A 26,458-nucleotide genomic window follows, 5' to 3' on the forward strand; every position below is an offset into this window, starting at 1 on the left:
AGACATAGAAATGGGAATTTTAAAAAATAGAGGGTAAACAATATACTCAAATGCTGCAAAGAAGCCACTGAAAATAAGAACTAAAACTTGGTCAGTAACCTTGGCAACTCAGAAGACAAGGGTAATCTCTGCGATAGACTTAGTGGGATGATGAGGATAGAAGCCTGATGCATGATAGGAGAAATGAGTGGGAATGAAAGGAATAAAATTGACAAGACTAAACTATTTTTTTCAAGAAATTTGGTGGTAAATTGAAGGAGGGAAATAACATGATGGGGAGATTGTGCCAAGGGAAAAAACAAAACTAAAGATGGAGGCAGATTTAAGAAATTTAGAGGCTAAGCACAAGGAACCAGATCAGAGTGAGGGGTGGATGAAACTAGGAAAAAGTAAAGGGTGGAAGGAGATCTGAAGTAGAAGGGAATGGATGGAGTGTCGAGACCTCACGTGACTTCCATCTCTGTTAACAGGCACCAGCCTTGTGTTCCAAAGTTTTTAAGACTGATTTCTACTCATCATAACAAAAAGCTAACCTAGGTTGGATTCTATTACTCAACATATCAAGTTGAGAATACCCCCTCACCCAGGAATTGGGGAAAGTCTAGTTGCCTTCTACCTCTATGAGATTATGGAATCCAATACTGTTTCCCATATCTATCTATAATGATGTCTTCTTATATCACATATCACCTTAGCACTGAGCCTTACCCTCTCCTCTTCATTCTGGTATAGTACACAAAATACAGATTCCAAGTTCCATCACTAACACCTTGTGTTATTACAGTCCAGTGACATAATCTCACTGTGCTTCAATTTCCTCATCTGTAAAACAGAGATGCTTAATACCTCAATGTTGGATTATTTTAGTGATGTTTAGTTTCTATAGCAATCCACTTATAACTATAAAGCACCTTTATATTTTAAATTCATTCAAGAACAACAACTATGTGTGATTTGGAAACTACTCATTTCTCCATTGAAACAATTGTTTATATATTCTAAGTTTTGAAAAATAGAGAGGAAAACCCCTCTAGATACCACACAACTCATGCCCTACTGACTTCTTAGGAGAGGTTGAAAGGTTGCTGTGGTAGGCTGAATATTGGCGCCCAAAGACATCCAGGTCCTAAGCCCTGGAACCCGTGAATTTTACCTTATGGAGTAAAAAGGGCCTTTGCAGATGTGATTCAGTTAAATGAAGTGGGAAGATCATCCTGGATTATCCTGGTGGCCCTAAATGTAATCACTAGTTTCTTTATAAGAGGGAGGAAGAAGGGGATTTGGTCACAGGAGAAGAAGGCCACGTGACAGAAACAGACAGAAGCAGAAGGCAGCTGGGTCAGAGAGAGAAGGTTCTGCACATCTGGCTTTGAAGATGGAGGAAGGGGCCAGGAGCCAAGAAATGCAGTTGGAGATGCTACAAAAGGCAAGGAATCAGATTCTTCCCTAGAGCATACTGAAGCAGCACAGCTCCGCTGACACCTTGACTTTAGCCTAGTGAAACTCATTTTGGACTTCTGACCTCCGGAACTATGAGAATAATTTTATATTGTTTTAGCCACTAAGTTTGTGGTAATTTGTTACAGTGGTGTATTAGTTTCCCAGCTGCTAAAACAAATATCACGCAATGGGTTGGTTTAAACAATGGGAATTTATTAGTTCACAGTTATGAGGCAAGGAGAAGTCCAAAATCAAGGTGTCAGCAAGATACTGCTTACTCCCTAAAGTCTCTGGCATTCTGGGGCTAGTTGCTGGCAATCCTTGGTCCTTGGTTTTTGCATTATATAGCAGTGCACATGTGGCATCTTCTCCCTTCTCTTCTTGATTCCATTGACTTCCAGCTTCTTGATTGTCCCGTGGTTTCTCCCTCTGTGGCGTTCTCTATAAGGCCTCCAGTAATAGGATTAAGACCCATCCTTATTCAGCTGGACCTCACCTTAACTGAACTAACTTCGTCAAAAATCCTATTTACAATGGGCTCACACCCACATGGAGGGATTAAGATTAGGTTTTTCTGGGGTCCATAACTCCAACCATCACAAGCAGCAATAGGGAATAAATGCAATTGTTTTCCTCTATCTGACACTTGGAAGACAAGGTATCATGCCTTCTACCTGCAAGGGGAGAAGGCAGGAATCAAGCCACTGCCCTTTTATTTCTGAACCATAGAAAAGCATCTTCTGAGAGGACCAGCCAATGATATACCCCAAACAAGATCAGTATCTCAGATTCTGCAATGGAGGATTGTCCATCCTTCTCTAAAAGAGGGTCAAAGAATAGATTCACATCTGCTCAGGAGAATGGTTTTATGTTTTCGTTAAAAATGAAATTGAAATAATCACTTCTAATATTAAATATGAGTTTTTTTAAAGCAATCAGGTTAATTTAAGATTCAACTCTTCATTTACCCAAGAAGTAGGGAAATTAACTCTTAGTTTTAAGTACTAATAAAATTACAGTGTAAGGAACTGGGTTCTAAACATAACCCATAAAATATGGATGTACTTAAAATATTGTTATTAGATAATTGCCATTCCCACAAACTTCCCCTTATTGCTGCATCCTGGCAGCTGAGCACACTGTGAAGCAAAAGGAAGAAATGGTTTTATGAATAGGCTTTTTCTTAGGACATTTTGGTAAACAATAGGATCATGACATCAAGAAAACCCTGCTCCCAGAAGGAAAAAAAGTCATTTAAATTTTGTCAGGTGTTCCCCTAAGGGAACTGATGAAAGCATGTATTTCTTCCAGGAGCTTCTCTGGATGCCAAAAGCTGGGCCAGAACACAACAATCTGGTGACCTCCGTCTTTGCATCCCATCTTTGTCTTGGGCAGTAAGTAGATGGCATATTCTGAATTGCATAAAGGATGGTTCATGTACCCAGAAAAATGAATATTTCTGTTTGTCCTTCATCCCATTTGGAAGAAAGATACAACCTTGATTTAATATATCCTAACTTGAGCATCCCAGAGACTTACCATGGAAATTCATTTCAAACACTACTTATATAATTCTCTCTAAAACCAACAAGGAGACTTAGCTCATAGGAAACAACCAAATGGTATATCAAACAAAAATGAGATTCCTACTGTATGAAAGAAAATAAACTAGATACTGAAATTTAGGGATGAAGTTCAATGATAAACGAGTCAGAGTACCTGCCTTGAGTAAGCTTAAAAGAAATCTCTTCCAAAATATAGGTAGAATGGTGTAGTCAAGAATATCTAATTCAAACTTCAGTTTGCCATGAGTACATTATGGGGTTGTATTATAGCTATTGTTTTACCCTGCCTTAGCCTCTATCTCCCTTTTCTAGTAACAGTAACTTGATTTTCCTTTAGGGAATCCTCTCTCTAATTTCAGTACAGTAGTTATGTGTGAGTTGCCTCAACCCTCAACCCTCAGCAGCTCCAAGGTGGGCTACATGATCTGGGCCAAGAATAAATTCAACACAATAAACCAGAACCAAGAGATAGAGCCTAACAGATCAGTTAATTTGATTACTTGTACCCAGGCATTTCTGAATATCAGCCTATGATTATTTTTCAGTTATTTCAGCCAATAAATTCTGTGTTTCTATCATTTGCAACCAAAGAATTCTTCACAAATACAAGAGATGGGTGGGTCTATCCTTTGCAAAAGGTTTCTTGTTACCAGTATGATCACTGCTGGGACTAGGAAAAATAGAAGCCATATAAAATTGGTGTACCCTTTCATAAATGTTTAAGAAAAGGTACATATACTTAAGAGATAGTCAGAAACATCATTACACTGTCTATTTTTCTCCACTACTTTCCTACATGATTTTAACTTCCACTTCAGAACCAGAAAGTTGGCCCAACATGAGAGGATGCTCACTGTGTAGCCCTTTCTGTAAAAATGCCTTTTCTACAACCTGAAGGCCTTTCTCACTGAGGCTCAGAAGCTTTCTCCCTGAAGTCCCCTATCTCAAGGTATTCCTAACTATTCAGGATTATGTGTGAAGCCAACACAGTCCCTACTCAAGGAGGGTAACTGATTTAAAATGTGGGGGGAAATGTCAGCAGAAAATTGGGTTAGGGACTAAGAAATGCCAGGAAGGACAGTTGTGGATTGCAAAAAATGGCCATCATTTCCTTCCATTAAGAGGTGGAGTCTATTTCTGTATGCCTTGATTTTAGGATGATCTTGTGACTTACTTTGGTCAATAGATCATGTCAGATGTGACACCATGTGAAATCCCAGCCCAGGCTTTGTACACCTCTTTAGCAAACCCAGGTCAGCCCACAGAAGAAAAGAGAGACCTTGTGGAACCACCCAGCTGAACCACCCCCCTCCCAGACCAGCCAGCCCCCCATAGACCGAACAACTGACCACAGACACATGAATAAGCCTAGCCAAGACCAGAAAAGCTGCTCGATGCAACTCGAGTCAAATTGCTAACCCACATACTCATGAACTAAATGGTTGTTGTTTCATGGCAATAGGTTCTGGGTGGTTTATCATGCAGCAAAAAACTACCTGATACTGGGGTTAGTATACCTTCCATGCTTTTTAGACACATTTAGAAATTAACATCATTTACTCTATCCACCAGACTATGCACTACAGAAGAATCTCCCAGATAAACAAGTGGTAGGGGTCCATCTCTCTCAACTGTTTATCCTCAGGAGTCAGTCTTTTTCTTTCCCCATCTCAGTTATGGTTATTCAAGAGACTCCATTTTTCAGATTCCTCCTAGATTGGAGGTTCCCATGTAATCTCAGATTTGAATTATTCCATAATGACTGTATTCCAAAACCATAAATAACTGAAGGCTAGGCTATAGGCATTGAAAAGGGGGTTAATGAACTTTGAGATCATGGCTCAGAAGTTCTACATATCATGAAATAGATGTTCTCCTTAAATGCAATAAGAACAACCCTAAGACCAAAGTTCTTTAAAAATTAGAATAAACATTCCTTTCCAGATGGCATTAAAGACCTGGTGAGTCCAACATTAGTAATGTCAATTGGCCCAGTGGTTTAGAACCCCATTCTCAATTCTAAAATCAATCAACTGTTTCATTAAGAACCTCTTTGAAAAGTTTCAGGTAGGCTACCTTCCTCAGATACTTAGACACAGAATAGAAATGCAATGGTTTTTTCTGTTCGTTTTAAACTGCATTCCACGTTCTTTCTCTTCAGTATTCCTTTCCCCTTGCTAGATAGAATAAGCTGTTCTTCAATTCCAAATCTCCTCTTGAGGTTTGTTCTCCCTCTTTATTTCCCCATGCTTATCTCCCCAGCCTCACTAGAAGGCAGGCTTTCCTTTTCTTTCTTCTTGGCTCATACCTTTTGTCATAGAGTTTGTGACAAAACTAGATCTAGTTTGGGTCTTCAGAGCTCCAATGCACCAGCATGTCCAAGAGCCAAATAGATTTCCTACCTTTAAAAAAGGTTTCCATGGGAAAACGGACTTGGCCCAGTGGTTAGGGCGTCTGTCTACTACACGGGAGGTCTGTGGTTCAAACCCGGGCCTCCTTGACCCGTGTGCAACTGGCCCATGTGCAGTGCTGATGTGCGCAAGGAGTGTCCTGCCACGCAGGGGTGTCCCCCGCATAGGGGAGCCCCACGCGCAAGGAGTGCGCCCGTGAGGAGAGCCGCCCAGCGCAAAAGAAAGTGCAGCTTGCCCAGGAATGGCGCCGCCCACACTTCCTGTGCTGCTGACGACAACAGAAGCAGACAAAGAAACAAGACGCAGCAAATAGACACAGAGAAGGGGGGGGGGGGGATTAAATAAAATAAATAAATCTTTAAAAAAAAAAAAAAAGGTTTCCATTCAAAAGTAGTCATTCCCGGTACTTTATATTTTGAGAACATGCAGATAATTATTGATAAATCCTCAAGCTCCTCAGGTGGTGAAAGAGCCAAGGTTAAGATTTCTATTTTATTTGTCACCAATTTTTCCTGGCAAAAAGAAGATAAATATATCAAGCTTTCATGATTTTTATGACTTACTATGTAATCAAGGCTATGTACAAGTAAAGAAACTTTTGAAAATATTTTAGAAGACCAAATGAAATTAACATTATCGTTAAGTTAGCCCAACAACAGGAAATAAAGCAATGGTAAGTTTGGTTAGTCACATATCATTTCTAGGGTTTTATGTATCGATGCACATTTTCACGACTGTATATTTAGTATTGTAAATCTAGATACACACAAAACAACCTTTGGGAGAATTTTGCTAAAGAGAAGCATTAAAGTAAAATTAGATGTAATGGATTTTATAACAGAAAAAAATGTTCACTGGTCATTTTTTATATTCTCTCACAATAAATGAAATTACACACAAAAATGGTAGTAATTTGGGAAAGAGGCTCCAATATTCCCTCTTCTATGCCTCTTTTATTTCTATTTGACCAAATTAGAAATCTAAATTGGATATGTGTACTAAAAGGTACACGTTATTTTATTTGCCTGCTGTCTTTATAACTCTCTGTTTATATTCTATTTCTGCACTCTTTTAGTCTAGTAAGTAGGTTGTGGAATGCGCCAGAATTAAAAGAGAACACAAATTAGAGCTTGACATTAACTGCTTACAGAATAGCATGGGGTGGGGTATTATGCAGTGTGATGTTTATGTGGCTTAGTATACTTAGTAAGCCTGGTCATCTTTTAAAATTGCTTTTTCAGGCCCTCCATTGGTTAGCATGAAAAAAGCTTTAGCTAAATTTACATGTAAAGAAAATGCATGGCTTGGTTTTGCAGTCTACTAAATGGCAGGCATTAACATTGAAAAATAACACAATTGAGGAAATTAATAAAATATCCTGGCACCATGGCCTTCTGACAAACATACAAAACATACCAGACCTAGAGAAACAATTGAGGATATAATTCTCACCCCACCCAAAGCATACTTCTCTACCTGAGTCAACAGAAAACCGAGTGATAACACAACTATCACAGGGTGGGGCAGCTGTCTGCCGAACTGCAGAATGCCTTTCCTTTCCTTTTCCTGTTTATGTTGTCAATTACAAAATGCTGACTTAGAATGTTCTCATATTTAAGACCTATTCAGCGTTTTGTCATTTTCCTCACATTTACGTTAGCCTTTTCCTTTCATTATCTTGATGCTGTTGTTCTTGGCAAGACTACATTTTCCATTATGCTGTGTTTACCTTCCAAACAGTCTCTACTTCCTCCTTATCTTTGTGAACTTATTAAAATGTCCAGCTCCAACCACGCACTTCCTCTCTTCGGCATATCCTCACCTTCGCAGCTCACTTTTCTTTCTCTTTTTTCAACCCCTCTTTCAACTCTCACCCTGACCCTTTCACCCCTTTGGAACAACAAGTTATTTCCTCTTTCATTTCCTCTTACAGAAGATGTTTTTGGACCCCTTCCCGAAATTCCTTGGCATGAAACTGTACCCATGCCATTCCCAGTTTCCACTGGGCACCTTTCCAGAGGCGTTTCATCAGCCTGGAGTCCTTGGCCTTCACGCCGAGTCCAGCCCAGCTCTGTCAATCACGTTCATCGCTGAACAGCATTCCAGGCAAGAGTAGAGGCTGTGCTAACAGGGCTGCTGGGTCTTGCTCCCTCTGGCAACAGACTCTTGTTTTCAAATCTGTTTCAAGAATTCTGTTTAAGGGATGAAAATCTGGACATACTTTTTTTCTTCCAAGTGCACAGGTGAGTAGATGAAGGAAGGGAGTGCTGAGTCAGCAATATTTCTCCAGCTGCTACATGTTTCTCAATGTATGGAATATGTGTATTATCCAATTATTTTTCATACTTTATAGGTCATCCAGAAGTAAGTTTCACAGTTTCATCCAAGCTGGAGGGGAAAAAAAGTGTTAAACAAAAAAATCTGATTAAAATTAAATTTTAACTTTCTATTTTAGGGTAAAAAAAAAATGGGGGTAGGGAGAACTCACATTAATTTGTCCTTTAAGGGGACTGGAGTGTTATTACCTGTAACAATTATATAAAACAGACTAAAAAGTTTACCATTCATTATTTTATAGTGTGTTGAAGTGATCAGTTACATAGCACACTTTTATGATGTTCTTAATATTTATCACTAGCAGAATATGTTAAAGAGCTAGAAGACTCTGTCTTGAGATATAGGGTTTTTTTCATGTACCGATACCCAAGGGCAAGAAGTCATGACAGTGTTCTGTGTCAGTAACCCTAAGCAGCCTACTTCCCATTTGCTATCTATGTTTTGTCAACCAAGTAAGTGAATCTACATGAAAGCACACATTCAAACCAATGGCATTGAAATCTGATGCTCATAAGCAGAGATACTGAAAGAAATAATTAAGTGATTTCCTTAGATTTAAAACACTCTAGATTCAAACTCCAAACCTAATCATTTTTTGTTTGGTTTTAATGGGTTTGGTTGATTTGGTTCAAAGGCCAAAGGGCAAAGGTCAGAGACAGAAGAGAAAGAAAAGGCCCTGAATTTTCACTAAGTTCTTTAGTGAATAGGTCCATCAACTGGACCAAGTTATAAGCATTTTCTAAGTTACTCCAATACATTGTTGTTAATGCAGTTAAAAATGCAAAGTTAAAGAGACTTCCAAGTCAAAATGGCATTTGCCTAGCAGCTCCAATAAAGCTTCTCCCTTCAATCTGATGAAAAAAATGGATGAAGGCCCAGAAAAAGGAAATTTCACAGCACATTGCTTGAAATACATCAGTTCAGCACACTAACAAACCTGCCATAGTGAAGGAGGAAGAGATGTTTATAAAGCACAGGCTCTCTAGTGAGCACTTGTTAGGACTGAGGGGTGTCTCTGTTCCCATCATCCCATCTCAGAGAATCTGGATCTAAATAGGGCATCAGATCTATTTTAGTTTGCTAAAGCTGCCAATGCAAAAATACCAGAAAAGGGTTGGCTTTTATAATGGAAATTTATTAGGGTAAAATCTTATATTTCCGAGGCTGCAAAAATGACCAAGTCAAGGCACCATCGGAGATGCGGTCTCACCAGAAGTTGGCTGGTGGCTGATCCTGGACCCCTGCCACCTACTAGGTAAAGGGGCAGCTGGACTCTACCTTCTCCTCCAGGCTGACTCTCTTCCTGAGCTCAGTTGTGGGTGATCAGGTAAATGGCTTCTCTCTCCCCAGGCCTCATCTCTTCAGCTTCGGGCTGCTCTAGCGATTCTTCTGGCCTCTCTCTCAGCCTCTCGGGGCTTCTCTGTCTTCCTGTGGCTGTAGGCGATCCTGGAGTCCTCTCTCACAGGCAGAGTAAAAATGGTGGCTCTTTCTCTCTGTGTCTCTGCTTTCAGTCCTCAGTTTAAAAGGATTGGGACCCACCCTGGGTCTTGCAGTTTAATCAAAAACCCTAAACTGAAGCAATCTAATCTAAAGCAGTCTAATAAAAACTCTCTTAACTGAATCTAACCAAAAAGCCCCACATACAATAGGTTTATATGTATAGGGATGGGTTAGTTTAAGAACATAACTTTCTGAGATCCACAAAATACTCACACCAGGACAAGACTCCACACACATAAGGGCCAAAACAAGCCACTCACCCTCTCCACTGAAAACTGTTCAGTCTGGAGAGCTTGGTCCTTGCTTGAAGCTGCATAAGAAGGGATGGGGAAAAAACGCAGAACAAGGGAAGGGAGCAGCTTCTGGAAGACACAAAGAAAGAACAAGTTGGGTTTCAGTTTATTGCTTAGTGGCTGTTTGAACTTGGGCAAGGTACTTAAACTCTAATCTTCAGTTTCTTCACTTAAATGCAATTTGTTGTGATAATTAAGTAATATATAAAAAGAAAAAAAATGTAACTAAGATATGGTAAGCATATCATGGTTACCAGATACTGTGCAGTCAAGTTACCATTCATTCAGCTAATACTATTGAATTCTGATATTAAACTAGATGTTTCTTTTTGTATTATTATGCTGTTTGTATTCTAGTGTCATAATTTAAATAGTGAAGCTCTGGGAATTATAAACTCAACTGAAAATCAATATGGTAATATTATCAATTTGTTTCCAGGAGAAAGGAGGTCATGGAAATCTACAACTCAGAATCAAAACTAGTCAAACTATGTTACAAATAAGATTTAATGTACACATGTATAATTACACTATTACATTCAATTTTCAAGAACATAATTACTATTGTATCCAAAAATATAAAAATAGTATATATGCAACAGTCTCTGAATATAGACGACATATAAATTGCTTAAAATAGGATATAGAAAACTAAAGGAATTTAATCTGTTAAGATTTGCTACAAAAATGTAAAGCATCAATACAATAATATTAATCTAAGTGAATAGTTATGCTTATGTTCTAATAATCAGATGATCTCAGAATTGCTTTATCTATCTTTTTCCACTAATTACTATTTGCTATTAGGGATCTCTCACCATTTTTTTTAATGTGGTCAAATTTATCCTTTAAAAACATTTTGGTTAATATTGATTTGTGGAGATTTTCTTGGGGAACTCACCATGAGAACACAATTTTTAAACCAGCTTTTGGAATATGGTTTAAATTGGTCGATCTTTTTGACCCTGTGTCAGAGCAGAAGAAATAAGTTGTCCTTTCTAAGATGATAGTGCATTTGCCTCAAAGTCAATCCATTATTGAAGTTGTTTAACTTGTCATGTGCTGCCATTTCTGTTTCCTGCCTAATTTGACAGACTAGCTGATTCCCCCCACCCAAAAGTCCTTTCAGATGCTTATTTTGGTTTTTTTGCTGACTTTTCAAGCAGGTAGCTGTCCTAGTAAAGTGTACCGGCATCTTGCAAAGTGTTCTTGAGAAAAATGTGCTAATATAATATCAGGGTCTCCTCTTGACTTAGCTCATTTGATGGGGAAAACTCACAAGCATAACAGAAATAGAAAAAGGATGAAGAGGGGGCAAAGGATTTTACCTAAAGTTGTGAATGCTGAAGCTGTAAGTTTTTTACACCCTCCCAAAAGTTCTGACTAAATAGCATTCCTTGAAGCATATCAGAGTCTATAATAATTTATAAGCCTGAATCAGATACTGAAATAGAATCTTCCTTTGTTGTCTAAGATGCTCTGCCTGTTCTTCTTCAGAAAATCCAAAAAAAGAAAAATAACTTCTTGGCCCACACTAAGTACCTTTAAAGTCATGAAATGCACGGTCCCTTTGGATCAGCTCCTATCTTTCTCACTCTCTCTCTGCCAGTAAAGGCTTTTTACAAATGGAAAGGAATATCTTTATGTTCTTCCTAAGTGTTCCCCACTGCCTCCTTCTTTTTGATGGGTAGGTTGGTGCTATCGTCAGCAGTCCCATTCTCTATCAGCACATTTTAAACTACACTGAAAATGAAAAAGAAGAGAGTAGCTATGTCCGAATCCAGAAGACTGACCATACTGACTTCAACTTCGCTAGTTGAGAAAACGACTTCCTGGGGCCTTCAATCCACAACTTTTATGTCTAGAATTACATCTGAAGAGTTTGGAGAAAGAAAAATATCAGGAGAAGGAATACCAAATACTCTGCTACAAGTAATTGAGCTTAAAGCATGTCCAGAAACATGCCAGCAGCTTCTTCCTGCTGTATAGAGTGGTGGGCTAGAATAGTCTTCGGGAGCAGAGTCCTGAGTTGTAATCATGTCTCTGTTTCTAGACAACTTGCTTAGTTTCTCTAAGCCTGGGTTTTCAATCATGAAATACGTGATAACAACTTTCTGTTTATGTTGCTATATAGATTAAATTAAGATACAACGTATGAATTGCTTAGAATGGTTACTGACCCCACAGTAAGTATTGATAAGTCTAATTAGTAATATCATCATCATTTCTTTTACTTGACTCTTTGTTTACATTTCTCCTTCTCCCCTATTATTTCAGTCATTTCAACAAACACTTTTAAATGATACCCTGTACTGGAAAAGCACTGTAAGAGCCACTTGAGACACAAAGAACAGTTGAATGTGGAAGCTGGTTATAGGAGCTCATAGTCCAGGAGATGGGTCAGAGATATAAACATAAGCACTCTACCCACTAGTAAACACATGGCACAATGTTGCCCTTATTTCTGTGCATGTGTGCATTCACCACCAGACTACAAGTCCCTCTAAGACAAGGCCCATGTCTTGGTCTTCCACATAGCCCTAACACCTCGGTTTGCCCATAATTACATGTTCTGAAATGTCTACAGAATGAATGAATGAATGAATGGTTTGTTTTGGTCAGCAAAGTGAACTTACTCCATCTAGAGAAGATGGGATGCCTTGCCACAGCGGACACATACGAGCTGGGTCATATCAAGCAATTAAATATGCCAGACACCATTCTAAATGCTTTTCAATATTAAATCGTTTAATCCTCACAATTGTAAGAAGTGGGATCTGTTTTATTGAGGCACAAGGAGTTTAAGTAATTTGCTAAAGGTCACATAGCCAGGAAATAGCAGAGCCAGCCTTCAGACCTAGACAGCCTGGTTCCATTGTGCATATCTTATCCACATCATATCTTTCCTCTGTATTCCATCATTCAATAAATATTGAGCACCTACTTTATCCAGGCTCTGTTCTAAGAACCAGAGCAGTACCTTGCCCTTATGAAGCTTGCATTCTAGTGTAAGAAGACAGACAATAAGCAAAATAAATAAGCAATCAATATGGAGTATGAGAGATAGAGTGTTGTGGAAAAAATATTAAAGGGAGAAGAGAAATAAAGAATGCCAGATAAAGGGGGGACTTTCTATTGTAACTAGAATGGTCAAGGAATGCCTTGTTAAACAGATGACATTTGAGCAAAGACTAGAAAGAAATGAAAGAGACAGCTCTCTGGCTATCTGGAGGAAGGGAATTCAAGACAAAAGGCAAAGCAAGACTGAGCATGCCCACCTGTTGAGGAACCGCAGTGAGGCCAATGAAGCCGAAGCAGAGTGGCCAAGGGGCAGAGTAGAAGAGGTCTGAGAGGTAAGAAACAGATCTTGTAGGGTCTTATAAGCCACTGGCTCTAACTATGTAGGGGAAATTTTTATTTTCTTCACCTCACTACCCAACCAGACTTCATCTCTAGCCTGTGTCAAGAAATAGGGTAGATTTTACAGCTTCAGCACCAAAGAGAATGAGTCCACTTTATGGTACTCACAAACCCATCTTACCTTCCTTGGATTCCCTCTTTCATACAGTAAAATAGAATCACTGACAAAATGGAATCAAAACTGACATGAGGGAAGCGGACTTGGCCCGGCGGTTAGGGCATCCATCTACCACATAGGAGGTCCGCGGTTCAAACCCCAGGCCTCCTGGACCCGTGTGGAGCTGGCCCATACGCAGAGCTGATGTGCAGGGGTGTCCCCCACGTAGGGAAGTCCCACACGCAAGGAGTGCGCCCCGTAAGGAGAGCCACCCAGTGCAAAAGAAAGTGCAGCCTGCCTAGGAATGGTGCCGCTCACACAGAGAGCTGACACAACAAGATGACACAACAAAAAGAAACACAGATTCCCGTGCCGCTGACAACAGAAGCGGGCAAAGAAGACGCATCAAATAGACACAGAGAACAGACAACCAGGTCAGGGGAGGGGTGGGGGGAAGGGGAGAAAAATAAATAAATAAAAATAAACCTTAAAAAAAAAAAAACTGGCATGAAGGAAGTCCCTGAGACTTTGAATAAGATCACCAAGTCTAGTAGGCAAAGAAGAGGAGGTGGAGGGTGGGGGAAGTTTGGTCACTTTAAATGGCTGCTCTGAACTTGCAACCATTTGGGGATGGGACTAGATAAAACATGCTTTTTTCGCATGTTTCACAAAAATGTCAAATAAATACCATTTTTTGTATCTACAGAACATATTGTATTTTATCTCAATTTTCAATTTACAGTTCAATACCAGAGTTCCATTTTGGGTGAAAATACTCTCCAAAGAAAAACCCTACCCATCTCTCAAATTAACTGCAAAGATTAAGTTTGAGAGGGAAACTTCATAATAAGATTAAAACAGATATTAGTAACCGAGCCATTAACGATCTTTAAAAGGTATTGTCTTAATAATTGCTATTTACAATAAATCTGAAATCTTTAAATCAATGAAAGCTTTTAATTGTTCTTATTTAGGTAAAATTTACATACAATGAAATTCATAGAACTTAAATGTATAAAGTTCAATAAGTTTTGGCATTTTGGGCAAATATAAACAACCATGGAACTAACAGTCAAATAAAGACATAGAAAATTTCCATCTCCCCAGGAAGTTTTCTCATATACAGTCCCAGGCAGTTCCCCCAAACTCAAGACAACTCTATCAATTACTTTTTATCATTTCTTGAATTTCATATCAATGGAATCATAACGGGATGAACTCTTTCGAGTCTGGCTTCTTTGGTTCAACTTAATGTTTTTGAGATTCATTCATATTGCTGGGTATATCAGTAGTTCATTCATTTTTATTGCTAAGTAGTATTTCATTATATAAATATACGACAATTTATTTATCCTTTCTTCTGTTAGTGGACTTCTGGGATGTTTCCAATTTGGAACTATTATGAATAAAGATGTCATTAACATTCTTATACAAATATTTTGTGTGCATGTATTGTCATTTCTCTTGGGCAAAAAAAGCGTAGAAGTGGAATTGTGCAGTTATAGGGTTCAGTTATGTTTAATATTATAAAGTACCAGACAATTTCCCAAACTTGTGCGATTTTATACCCCTACCAGTAATGCACAGAAGATCCAGTTTCTACAAATCATCACAAATTTGTGTGAGGAAGGTCAACCACCACACCAAGGAACTGAGAAAGTCTACAACTGCAAGCAGGGGAGTCCCATCTGACAGCCATGTGGGATCTAAGCCCCATCTCGATTTAGAGGTGGAGGGGACATTGCCATCCCAGGGTTCTCAGGATGGAGGAATAAAATATGGATTAGAGCGGACTTACTGGTATTCCACTATAGAATTATTGTGACTCTAGCAATGGAAGAATTGATGTGGAGACAGTGGCCACGGGAGTTGCTGAAGGCAGAGAGAGGGAAAAAGAGGTGTGATATTGGGGCATTTTGGGGACTTGGAGTTGTCCTCAATGATATTGCAGGAACAGATGCAGGACATTATATATCCTGCCATAACCCACTGAATGGACTGGGAGAGGGTGTAAACTACAATGTAAACTGTAATTCATGCTGTGTAGCAATGCTCCAAAATGTATTCATCAAATGTAATGAATGTGCCATACTAATGAAAGAAGTTGTCGATGTGGGAGGATTGGGGGGTATGGGGTATGCTGAATGGGGTATAGGGGAACCTCCTGTATTTTTTAATGTAACATTTTGTGTTTTGAAGTTTCAGCACATAAGTCTTGAAAACTTTGGTTAAATGCATTCCCATTTATTTTTGTGTTCAGTTTTTTACCATTAAATTAAGTGCAATGTTAGCTATAGTTTGTTTTTTAAGACACTATCACATCAAGGACATTTTCTTCTATTCTTTTTTCATTTCTTCTAGTATGGCAATGAAGTCTCTCAGCTGTCACTTATCTAAAAATCTCTTTATTATACTCTCATTTTAAAGAATGTTTTTATTACATATTGCATTCAAAGTTGATGGGTGGTTTTTTTCTTTTCTGAACTTTAAAGATATCATTTCATTGTCTTCTGACCTCCATTCTTTCTAATGAGAAGTTGGTCATCATTCTTTTTTTTTTTAAGATTTATTTTTATTTTTTTATTTATTTCTCTCCCCTTCCCCATCCCCTCCCCCTCCGTTGTCTGCTCTCTGTGTCCATTCGCTATGTGTTCTTCTGTGTCCACTTATATTCTTGTCAGTGGCACCTGGAATCTGTGTCTCTTTTTGTTGCATCATCTTGCTGCATCAGCTCTCTGTGTGTGTGGCACCACTCCTGGGCAGGCTGCACTTTTTTTGTGCTGGGTGGCTCTCCTTACTGGACACACTCCTTGCGCGTGGGGCTCCCCTACACAGGGGACACCCCTGCGTGGCAGGGCACTCCTTGCACTCATCAGCACTGTGCATGGGCCAGCTCATCACACAGGTCAGGGGGCCCTGGGTTTGAACCTTGGGCCTCCCATGTGGTAGGCAGACACTCTATCCATTGAGCCACATCTGCTTCCCAGTCATCATTTTTGTTTCCCATAATTACTGTAGTTTTTTTCCTCTCCTTTTTATTGTTTAAAAAAAATGTTCCCTCTGAGTGACTTAAAGATTCTTTTTTTATTTTGGGTTCCTGCAAGTTGACTGTGATATGCCTAGGTATATTTTGCTTTGTATTTATCCTGCTTGAATTGGATCTTTAGATGGATGTTATTCACCTTGTATGGGAAATTTAGAGTTATTACTTCTTCAAATATTTTTCTGCCCCAGTCTCTCTCTTTTTTTTCTGATGCTCTAATTCAAGCTACTTGATATTGCCCCACGTGTCACTGAAGCTCTGTTTTCTCCCCATCCATTTTTCCTCTCTGTTCTTCAGTTTTAATAATTTTTATTGACTTTTATTGAAGTTCACTGACTCTTTCTCTGCACTGTTCAAATTGCTGTTAAGCCCATTCAGTGAACTTTTTATTGCAGACGTATTTTGCAGTGCTAGAATTTTCATTTCATTATTTTTCACAGATTCTATTTCATACTGATATCCCTCATCTGTTCATTCATTCTGACCATCTTTTCCCTTTAAATCCATGAACATGTTTACAATAGTTATTACAAACTCCCTGTGGGCTAATTCCAGCATCTTTGTCATTTCAGAGTTTATTTTGTTTGCTTTTGCTTCTGGTTGTGAGTTTTAGTGTTCTTCTTCACATATTTACTATATCTAAATGATCAATATTGTGAATAATACATTATAGGGAATTTGGATTATATTGTATTCCTTTAAAGGATGTTGAGTGACTTTCTGACAATTGGATAATTTATTGGCAGATCCTCTTGATCCAGACAGATTTCATTTTACACTTTGTTAGAGTGGTTCTATTTCAGTGTTGTCCCAAATTGAGACCATGGTTCTTGCTCTAATATGGTTCTTACTCCTAAAGTGTGGCCTTTCTGAGTTCTCAACTGAATGTCAGATGCTCAGTGTGCTCTGTCCACTTTGGCTGGGTTAGAAACTTATGGAATCTTCATTCAGCTTTCTCACCCAGAAGCCTCTCTCTGCTAGGCTTATAGAATCTTACACGACACATGCACAGCCCAATACTTGGCCAAGGGAACCACCCCATCACCCCTCCACCGACTTCTCCCCCACAACCCCTGCAGCATCAGTCTATCCGGAACCCTGAACTGCATGTTCCATCCTCCCTAGCAGACCTGAACTCTGATCTCTGCCTTCTCAGCTCAGCAAGACTGACTAGTTCCACTTGACCTCACTCCCCCACCCCCCAAACCACAGTCTGGAAAGTGCCACAAATCAGAAAACTGGGGTAAACAGGAAGCTTACCTCATGTCTTTCCTTCCAAGGATCACACCTCAGTACTACCTGTTTGTGATGCCTGAAAAACCGACACTCCATACCATTTGTCCAGTTTTATAATTATTGACAGCAAGAAGTTAGCTCTAATACTAGTTACTCTATTATATCCAGAAACAGAATTCCAATCACCTGATAATCACCAGTTTGTGATCTTCTGCAGGAATATGTTCCTTCGGCCTCAGTATTCTCATCTTGTAAAATGATAGTATGTAGAAACCTATCTTTTCTAAGGTCCGAACATTCTGTAATTTCTTGCCTCAGAAATTAGAGAGTATCCTTGGTCATAGTCTCTTTCCAGCTATGGACTGACAGCATTTGGACTACCACCTTGAATTTTCCAGTCAGCATTAGCTATGGCATGATTTCCTGAAAGTAAGTAAATAAATAAATCATCTGGATCACCTTAAAGGCGATTTTAAAATATTCTTACAAATCCACTACACCATTATGCTGGGGTAGAAATAAAAATGGTCCCAATTTTCCCATTTAATAGGGAATTTAATAGAGAATTATATAGGTTTCTGACAAGAATATTGGAAATGTGTCTGAAATTTCTTGAATGAGAAGGACTGCATAAATATAAAAGAGAATTTTCCTACCTAAAAACTATAATACTCCATATATGTGTTATTGGGTAGAATGAAGAGAAAATATGAAATAAGTGAAAATATTTCAACATCAGGCATACTTTAAAATGTCCAAGAACATACACACACACAAAAATCTGCCTTTAATGGGTATATTTTTTATGTAATATTTTGTATAATCTATATATCTTTTTAAAAAATTTTTTTAATCTATAAAAAATATCAATGGCAAAAAAATCTGCCTTTCATGAAATAAGGGAATGAATTTACTAGTCTTATGAAAGACTAGGATTGATGCAATTGATAAGGTACTAACAAATATCCATTTCCCCAATTTTCCTTTTTTGTCTTTTCCTCCTTTCCTTACAGACATGAATATACACCCCCAAAAAAGTAGGTTTAAGGGAGTTCAGGCTAGAACATTTTGCTCCTATAAAACACTATTTAAAAGCATTAACCTTTCTTTTATCTAAGAGCACTTGAAGGTTGTCTTGATAAACATCATGTGTGGAAAACACAACCTTTTCTTACATTAAGCATTTTGGTTGAAATATTTTTAAACTCCATGTAGTCATTTCAGATGATCTAAAAGAACCCCAGAGACAATAAAAGTAGAACACATCTGTTATCCTCTCTGTTAATATAAGTGTCTGATTGTTTCAAGTGTTATTACCCTATGTCCCACAAGGCATATTCCCACGTAAAACATGACAGGGAGAATGAGTAGTAATGACTGGAGTACAATGTCTAGTTTGTGAACATCCCACACAATGGCCATCAGTCCACTTATAGGATGATGTGCTAACAATACCAAAAATGAGCAACGACAACCCCACAGGATGAAAAACAACAGAAAGGGACACCAGGACACTGCAGGCTTGTTAGAGAGAAGGCATTTACTAACCCTGCTCCTAGGAGTCAAGGCCTCAGGGAAAGCACAGTTTACAGAGCACTGCTCTCTTTCTCTTTCTGCAGGGTGAGAAAACCAATGTCAGGACAACTTTTGATCTTGAGAGCAACAGGGGAAGGAAGAGAGCCAGGAATTTTGCCTAATGGACGGAGCTCCCTTCTTAGGTATGCAGCATTTTGAAATGGGAGTAAGTCAAGGTTGATTTTAAATATGCCAGGACAGGAACATCTGAATACAGACAGTCCTTGCATTGCACAGGAATGCAAGACTGTAAAAATGAGCATGAAGGTAAAGCATGCAAAGTGATCTCATTCGATGGGAAAGGTTTCAATTGCTCTGTGACTTTAAAAAATTTTGTCAAACCAATAAATCTTTTCTTACTGTCAGATTATAAATTAAAACAATAGGAAAAGGGAAGTTTGTTTCATACACTGTAACTTAAAACTTTTAAAACATCAAGAATTAAAGTGGGTATTTTTTTGCAATAATCTTTTTTTTAAGATATATTTGTGTTTTGTTTTGTTGTGTTTTTTGTTTTCTCTCCCTTCCCCCCCCCCACCCCCTCAGTTGTATGTGTTCTGTGTCCATTCGCAGCACCAGAAATCTGTGTTTCTTTTTGTTGTGTCAACTTATTGTGTCCGCTCTCCGAGTGTGCGGCACCATTGTTGGGCAGGCTGCACTTTCTTTTCGCGCTGGGCGGCTCTCCTTACAGGGCGCACTCCTTGCACGTGGGGCTCCCCTACGCGGGGGACACCCCTGCGTGGCAGGGCACTCCTTGCGCGCATCAACACTGCACATGGGCCAGCTCCACACGGGTCAAGGAGGCCTAGGGTTTGAACCGCGGACCTCCCATGTGGTAGGTGGACACCCTATCCATTGGGCCAAGTCCACTTCCAGCAATAATCTTTTAAGAACAATCTGAACAGTTTTGCTGTTTTCTCATCATATAACATAGGATATGAAGCAAATATCTTTTCTATGTCTTGAATTGTCATATTCTTTCTAAGTTTGGATCAACTTCCAACATTTTCTTCATTGTGCTTTAAATGTTGTGTAGTATCTCCAAGAGTTCCATTAATGTGAAGTCTTATGCCAGTGCTTCCTCTGAAACATCTTTATCCTTTCTGTTCATAACTACTTTCCAATTTCACTTCTGGAGTCATCACATTCCATTTCTCTGCTGCACTTTCATCTGTTGGCCAATTCCTTCTTTCAACTATCCATTTCTGTAATATATCACATGGGTTTATCACTGGGAGATGAAGAGACAACAAACCTATGTACTTTGCTGTCTGTGCTGGATAACATGTACAATGACAATTCATAGACTTTGAATCAAGTGATGTAATTGGTCACTGTTTGTGATGGCCTGGTCAAATACCTGGACATAGTGATTTTTTGACTGAAGAGCTAGCAGCAAAGTTTGTACTTACTCATAGTTAATATACCCTGATAACTGAAATTTAAACCTGGTTTTGTGCAACTGGTGTTATTTAACTAAACTATGGTAAATGAAATTAATGACTATCTCAACAGTACAAAGCAAGGACTGCCAGAGTTTAGAGAATTGGTTGTCCCGTTGACGTGATTTTACCTAAACGTAGCCACTGGGTATTTTCTTGCTGCTTTGTTTGATTTTATAAAACTTCTAAGCAAAGAGCTTGATGAGTATCTTGGAATATAGCAGGAACAAATCTCAGTTAAAACTCAGGTGTATAAGAAAAAGAACTGTTTCATAGAGCTTAATTTCTATTTTGAATTCCTATTTCAGCATGACTCATGTACTCGTTCAAGCACACCTGCATTACAGTAAATTATCTTGTGACTAAAAGGAAAAAATTCCTATTTTACCAAGTGGCAAAAATTAAAAATAGTCATTTCAGTTTGTCTGGGGCTTGTGACAGAGTTCAAGAGGTTTATATAATTCACAATGTATATGAGGTTGTGGGGGCAACAGGAATTTCCGATCTCCAGTCATCGGCGTCTCTCAACACCAGCATAGGGTGCAATGGTGAGCTGTCATCTTCCTGACTGGCCTTGAACTGCTCTTCGTGGAGATCATGTCTTCTCTCCTCACTGTGACTGCTTAGCTCCCAAGGTCCCTTTGTTCTCTGGCAGGTCAAGCAGCTGTCTGTGACCTAGGAAAACATTCTGTGGATCTCCAAGCATAGCGGAGATGCTCAGGACCTCACGCTCCTCTACTCCCTCTTCATGACGGCGAAAATCTACTCTCTTGCTACTGTTCTGAACTCTTCAAGGAAAGGGGGCACAGTGTCCTTTCAGTTACCCAACCTGATCTTGGAATCTGTTCAATCCCCACTCCTATACTAGGACTCAATCCAAGAAGCCACTTTGCAGGAGTCACCAAAATCCCTCCAGCTTCATAGCCTGATTCTCCCCTCTTTTGTATACTGTCTCTCCCCCACAAGCAAGCATTACAAGAGAGGGGAGATGCTGACTTTGATACTGAAGTACTTTTAGTGCCCTTATATCATTTCATCTTATGCCTGGATCTTTCTGAAACTCAAAAGCCAGCTCATTGCTGAAACCCATTCCCCATGGCTATGAAGAGGGATTCTACCACATTGACCGCTTCTCAAGGCAACAGATGCTACAAGATCCCAGCTTGAATGGGAGAAGGACCATGGGATAAAAGAAATGGAAGGAAACACATAAGTTAATGTGTTTTCTAAATTTATCCCATAGCAAGGGAGTAAGAAACACAGCGTGGAGCAAAGGTTATGGCCTTTAACCAAGGTCCATTTACTTTCTGAGTTTAAACCCTGGCTCCACCCCTAAATAACTATAACCTTGAAAATATCACTTCACCTCTTTTGAGTCTCAGTTTCTTCATCTGTAAAACTGAGATAATGATACAGACCTCTTAAGGTTTTTATGGAAATCAAATGCCCTGTTTCGTGAAAAGCATTCAGGATAGTACCTGGCAAAGAGCAACTACTCAATGAATATCTGCCCTTGTTTCCAAGGGAAACAGGCACTAGTGGAAAATGATTTTGGAAATTGAATCATGTCCCCACAAAAGACATGTTCAATTTTCAATCTACTTTCCTATGGGGGTGAACCCACTGTAACCCTTTGAAGATGCTATTATTAGTTAATGTGTGGACTGATTTGTGAATAGGATCTTTAAAGATCCTATATAGATGACACCAAATTGAATAGGTTTCCATTTCTTTTATCCCATCATCCTTCTCTCATTCCTTAGTCCATATGTCTGAAGCCCCTTAAAGGCAGAGGAAATTTGGAAGCAGTAAGTCCGTAGAAGCCAGAAATAGAAGCCAGGGAGAGAGAGAGAGATGTAAGCCAAGGAACCCCAAGCATTGCAGCAAGTCAGCACCAGAATGCTATATAGACTTTAGGAGAAAGCTTGGTCTGCTGAGACTTTGATTTTGGACTTCCAGCCTCCAAAACTATGAGACAAGAAATTCCTTCGTTTAAGCCACCTCATTGTGTGGTATTTGTCACAGCAGCCCTGGCAAACTAAGACAGATGGTAGCTCAATTTTTTAAACTTACTTATCCCAAAATGCCCTTAGAATTATGTTGCTTATTCTCAGCAAGGTTGTGATTGCCACAGGTTTCCAAAAGACATTTATCCAACAATTCTCTTTTGGACTAAAGACCAAACTTTGCTTAGAATTTTCTTCACACAAAATGAGATGAAAAGAATTTTCTGCTTTTTAAAAAGAACTTCATGTGATTCTTCATGTAATTACACATGAAGTGGTCTAGGATAGGCATAATGAAGTAAAAAAAATTGCAGTAAAATTCATTTTTTTCCTTATCATCAATAGAGTCAAATCTTTGAATGCTGCCATCAGGGCCAATCATTCTAAATCTGTGTGATCTAATGGACTTAAAGTGAAGGGTCAAGAATCACAAAAATTCAAATTTTTTTCTCACTCTTTGAAGATCACCTTGGCACCTGGGAAACCATCCTAACTGTCATTGCCTTTCCATGGTTTGAGCAGTGTGTCTGGAATCACTTCCCAACAGTCATGTGTATGTATGCATATGTGCATGCATATACAGAGGATGGAGGCAAAGAGAAAGAAATGGTTTTGAAATGAATGAATCAGGTATTATTTATAGGTGCACTAAACACATTTTAAAAAGCTCTATCTAGTTTTCATTACAATTGTGGCAAATCTGGACACAAAGCAAAACAATACCTAATTAATTAATCAATAATCAGCATCTCCTTGGCAATTGTACCCCTGAGAAAAATAACATTTATCGAAACTCAGCACAGTGAGTGACAGTCAAATAGACTAAGTAAGAGCAAGACCAGGGAAGCGGACTTGGCCCAGTGGTTAGGGCATCCATCTACCACATGGGAGGTCTGCGGTTCAAACCCCAGGCCTCCTTGACCCATGTGGAGCTGGCCCATACGCAGTGCTGATGCGCGCGAGGAGTGCCGGGTCACGCAGGGGTGCCCCCATGTAGGGGAGCCCCACGTGCAAGGAGTGCACCCTGTAAGAGAGCCGCCCAGCACAAAAGAAAGTGCAGCCTGCCCAGGAATGGCGCCGCACACATGGAAAGCTGGCACAACAAGATGATGCAACAAAAAGAAACACAGATTCCCATGCTGCTGACAACAACAGAAGCGGACAAAGAAGAACAGGCAGCAAAATGGACACAGAGAGCAGACAACTGGGGTGGGGGCGGGGGAGAGAAATTTTTTTTTTTAATCCTCTAAAAAAAAAGAGCAAGACCAAAACTAAATTGTAGACTCAATTCTATCCTAAATGGAAGGAATAAAGGAAGAACCATCTTTTCAGTCCCTGTTTTTTCCTCCCACCTTGGTACATCTGACTTTCTTGCTAGCTTGACCTCTCTCCCTCTCTCTCCTTTCTTCACGTGACAGCACCTCAGTCTTACTTTAGGTCACTTCAGCTCCACCAAGGCATGTTACCTACAGCAAACAAAGCATCTCACTTCTTCCTTAGCGGAGGACACTCAGACTCTCTTTTTCATGAATTTAATCTTGATAGGGGTGATGCAAGGAAGAAAATCAACTGGAACTCATCTGTTCCAGCAGTGATATCCTGGTCCCGCTACCTAAAGCCCTAGTGTTGTATGGACTTCCAGACTTCCCGATGAGCCTGCACGTTCTTCCTCATCTTTCCTATAAAGTCCCCTATTGATCCAGTTAGCTAGAGTCAGTTCTGTTGTTTGCAACCAAAGAAGCCTAACTCATAAACTATCTTATGGTGCCTTCAGTCTAGTCCCTACATAAAACTGCCTCAGGTGAAAAAAAGGCCATCCCTATGGGATTACTTCCTCTTGAGACCCATATCTCAAATAGGGGTGACTAAGTGTTCATAATTGCTCATCACAAACCCTCTGGTTTGACTTGACTTGACCAAATTTTCATCAGGTTTTTCTTCTGCAACAAATCCCTGGACTTTGAAAACTTTTTTAAAAGACTTGGGTCTGAGCAAGTCCTAAAATGCAGAATATCCCCCCTTTACAGCTCATCCTGAGATTCAGCTAACCACCATGAGAAACTTTTCCCACCAAATCACCCCAATTATGCTCTCGGCTCACCCCTACCCACTTGCCCAATTTCCCTTCAAAAGTTCCTGCTGACCCTGCTTATCCCTCCCTATGAAAGTACAGCTTTTCTCGGTTTAATTTTGAGATGTTCACAGATCCTGAGGTTGGAACAGTCTCCCAATAGCATAGTAGTTGTTTTTTTTTGAAAAAAGTTTCTCCTTACCTAATTCTGAATTTGTTTTTATTTGACAGAGAAGCTGCCACCATGAGAAGAAAGATGTTACGGTTTGCACTTCACAGGTCAACCAAGCATGGACGTTAGAGAGAAACAGGAAGTAAATGTACACTCTCATAAATACATATAAATGAAAATGTTTATTTAAAATGAAGTAAACATTTTGTTTAACAAATGTAAGTCATGATATAATACAAAATCAATTTCTAAAGGTAGAGTTCATCATTTTCTGGTCCTTAAATGTTACCAGGAGAGTTCTTACTCTAAAATTATGCCTTCTTAAGAAAAACACACTTTTTTCCCCCTACATTAAAAAAAAAATTGTTTAAACAGTACTTGTCTAGAAAGTCATAGATTGCCTCATCATGGCCAACAATCTTGATCTGAATGGTAGTTTTTAACTTGTACTTACTCTTATAAAAGGAAGGCAGACTTTGAGGATCCCCTGAGTCTTTTTTTAGCTTCCTGAACAGATGTCCCTCTGTGCCTCTTTTTGCACAGACACACTTTCTTTATCTTTTTCACATAGTTTGATTACCAGCAGCTCCCTTTCAATTGGTCAAAGAGTGTCATGGGACAATCTCTTTCCACCAACTCCCTGTGAACATTTCAGCCTGCTGTGAAATACCAGAGCAGCCTCTCTTTCAAACAGCAAGAGGATCCCTGGACAATAAGTTTTTAATCATTCATTCCATCCCCTTTTGAAGCTGTAAAAGTTACTTTGCACATAATAGTAAAGATTACTAATTAACTTCCCTAGAAACTTCTTTGAAACCTTCTAAAACAGCTATACCTTTTTTCTGAACTTTAAACAAAATTGAAACAAGCAAAAGTGGTGTTTGTTTGTTGAAGAGAGTCCTGTGGTCATTTTCTCACATTTTTCAAGGTTACTACCTTTGGTTATTAAGCCTGATATTTAATAATTCTCAAACCTGGTTTCTCTCTTCAACATCCAATGACAGTGTGAGCCAGTCATTATTTAACTTGCTTTTTTAACCTACAATAAACCCAAGCCCCATTGAGGGGGACGAAGTGACAAATGCCAGCCTACATCTTTCCTGACATGCATAACACTCGCTCTCTCTTAACACACAGACCTCAGACCCTTGTTCAGAATTGTTCTAGTACAATTGGTCACTCTTATGTCAAATTTGGAATTCAGTCACGAAATCTGTAATAACACCTCCTATATTCCTGACACTGCTTTAGGCACTCTGGTGCATATAAAAATAGTAGAAGGTCTTTTTTGCTGAGAAACATTACAGTGATCCCACCAAAATTCAAGACTGAAGTCTGTTTTCCTGCTCAGACTACATCACTCTCTGAGCTCAGAACCTCCTTAGATCATCAGCTTTTGTAGATGCATTGTCTTCCCATCCTGTGTAAAGAAATAAGACACAAATGGCAAGGGCAAATTAGTAATAATAAAAATTATCCTTATTCCTGTTGTTGTTGTTAATGAGCCATGGGAGAAAGGAACCACCATGAGAAGAACTTACTCAAAGCCACTTACTGTTTGGAAGTATCATGAATTACAGTGACCCCAGTGTTTATTGAGAGACTCACATTTGCCTGTGAGGTCATTTATTCCATCATCCCTTTTAACAGACTTCAGTTAAGTTCCACTTTTGGATACAGAAAACCCTGTCATTTCTAAGGTGGGTGGAAGTCACAAAGAGGAGAGGGAGTCTACAGTCTTCCAACTCAAAGTATGATCCAGGACAGTAGCATCAGCAGCATCTGAGAACCTGTTAGAAAGGCAGACTCTCAGGCCTTACCCTGACCTTCTGATCAGAATCAGCATATTA

At 39.2% G+C, this 26,458-nt stretch overlaps 1 long non-coding RNA gene across 17 annotated transcripts in view; it reads right to left on the minus strand.

Moving 5' to 3' along the window:
* Positions 1–1,632: 1,632 nt before the first annotated feature.
* The window catches only part of LOC105747308 (uncharacterized), a 232,195-nt gene continuing 207,369 nt past the window's right edge, over positions 1,633–26,458 (minus strand). For 14 of the 17 annotated variants that reach the window (XR_009180549.2, XR_009180548.2, XR_009180550.2 and 11 more), the window contains 2 exons: positions 9,514–9,615; positions 1,633–7,804 (listed from right to left, as the gene is read on the minus strand). This is a non-coding gene — a long non-coding RNA (uncharacterized lncRNA). The remainder of the gene's footprint in view (positions 7,805–9,513; positions 9,616–26,458) is intronic. The other 3 variants (XR_011646239.1, XR_011646235.1, XR_011646247.1) reach the window with 1 other exon arrangement.

Source organism: Dasypus novemcinctus, chromosome 2, assembly GCF_030445035.2.
Source record: "Dasypus novemcinctus isolate mDasNov1 chromosome 2, mDasNov1.1.hap2, whole genome shotgun sequence".
NCBI lineage: Eukaryota > Metazoa > Chordata > Mammalia > Cingulata > Dasypodidae > Dasypus > Dasypus novemcinctus.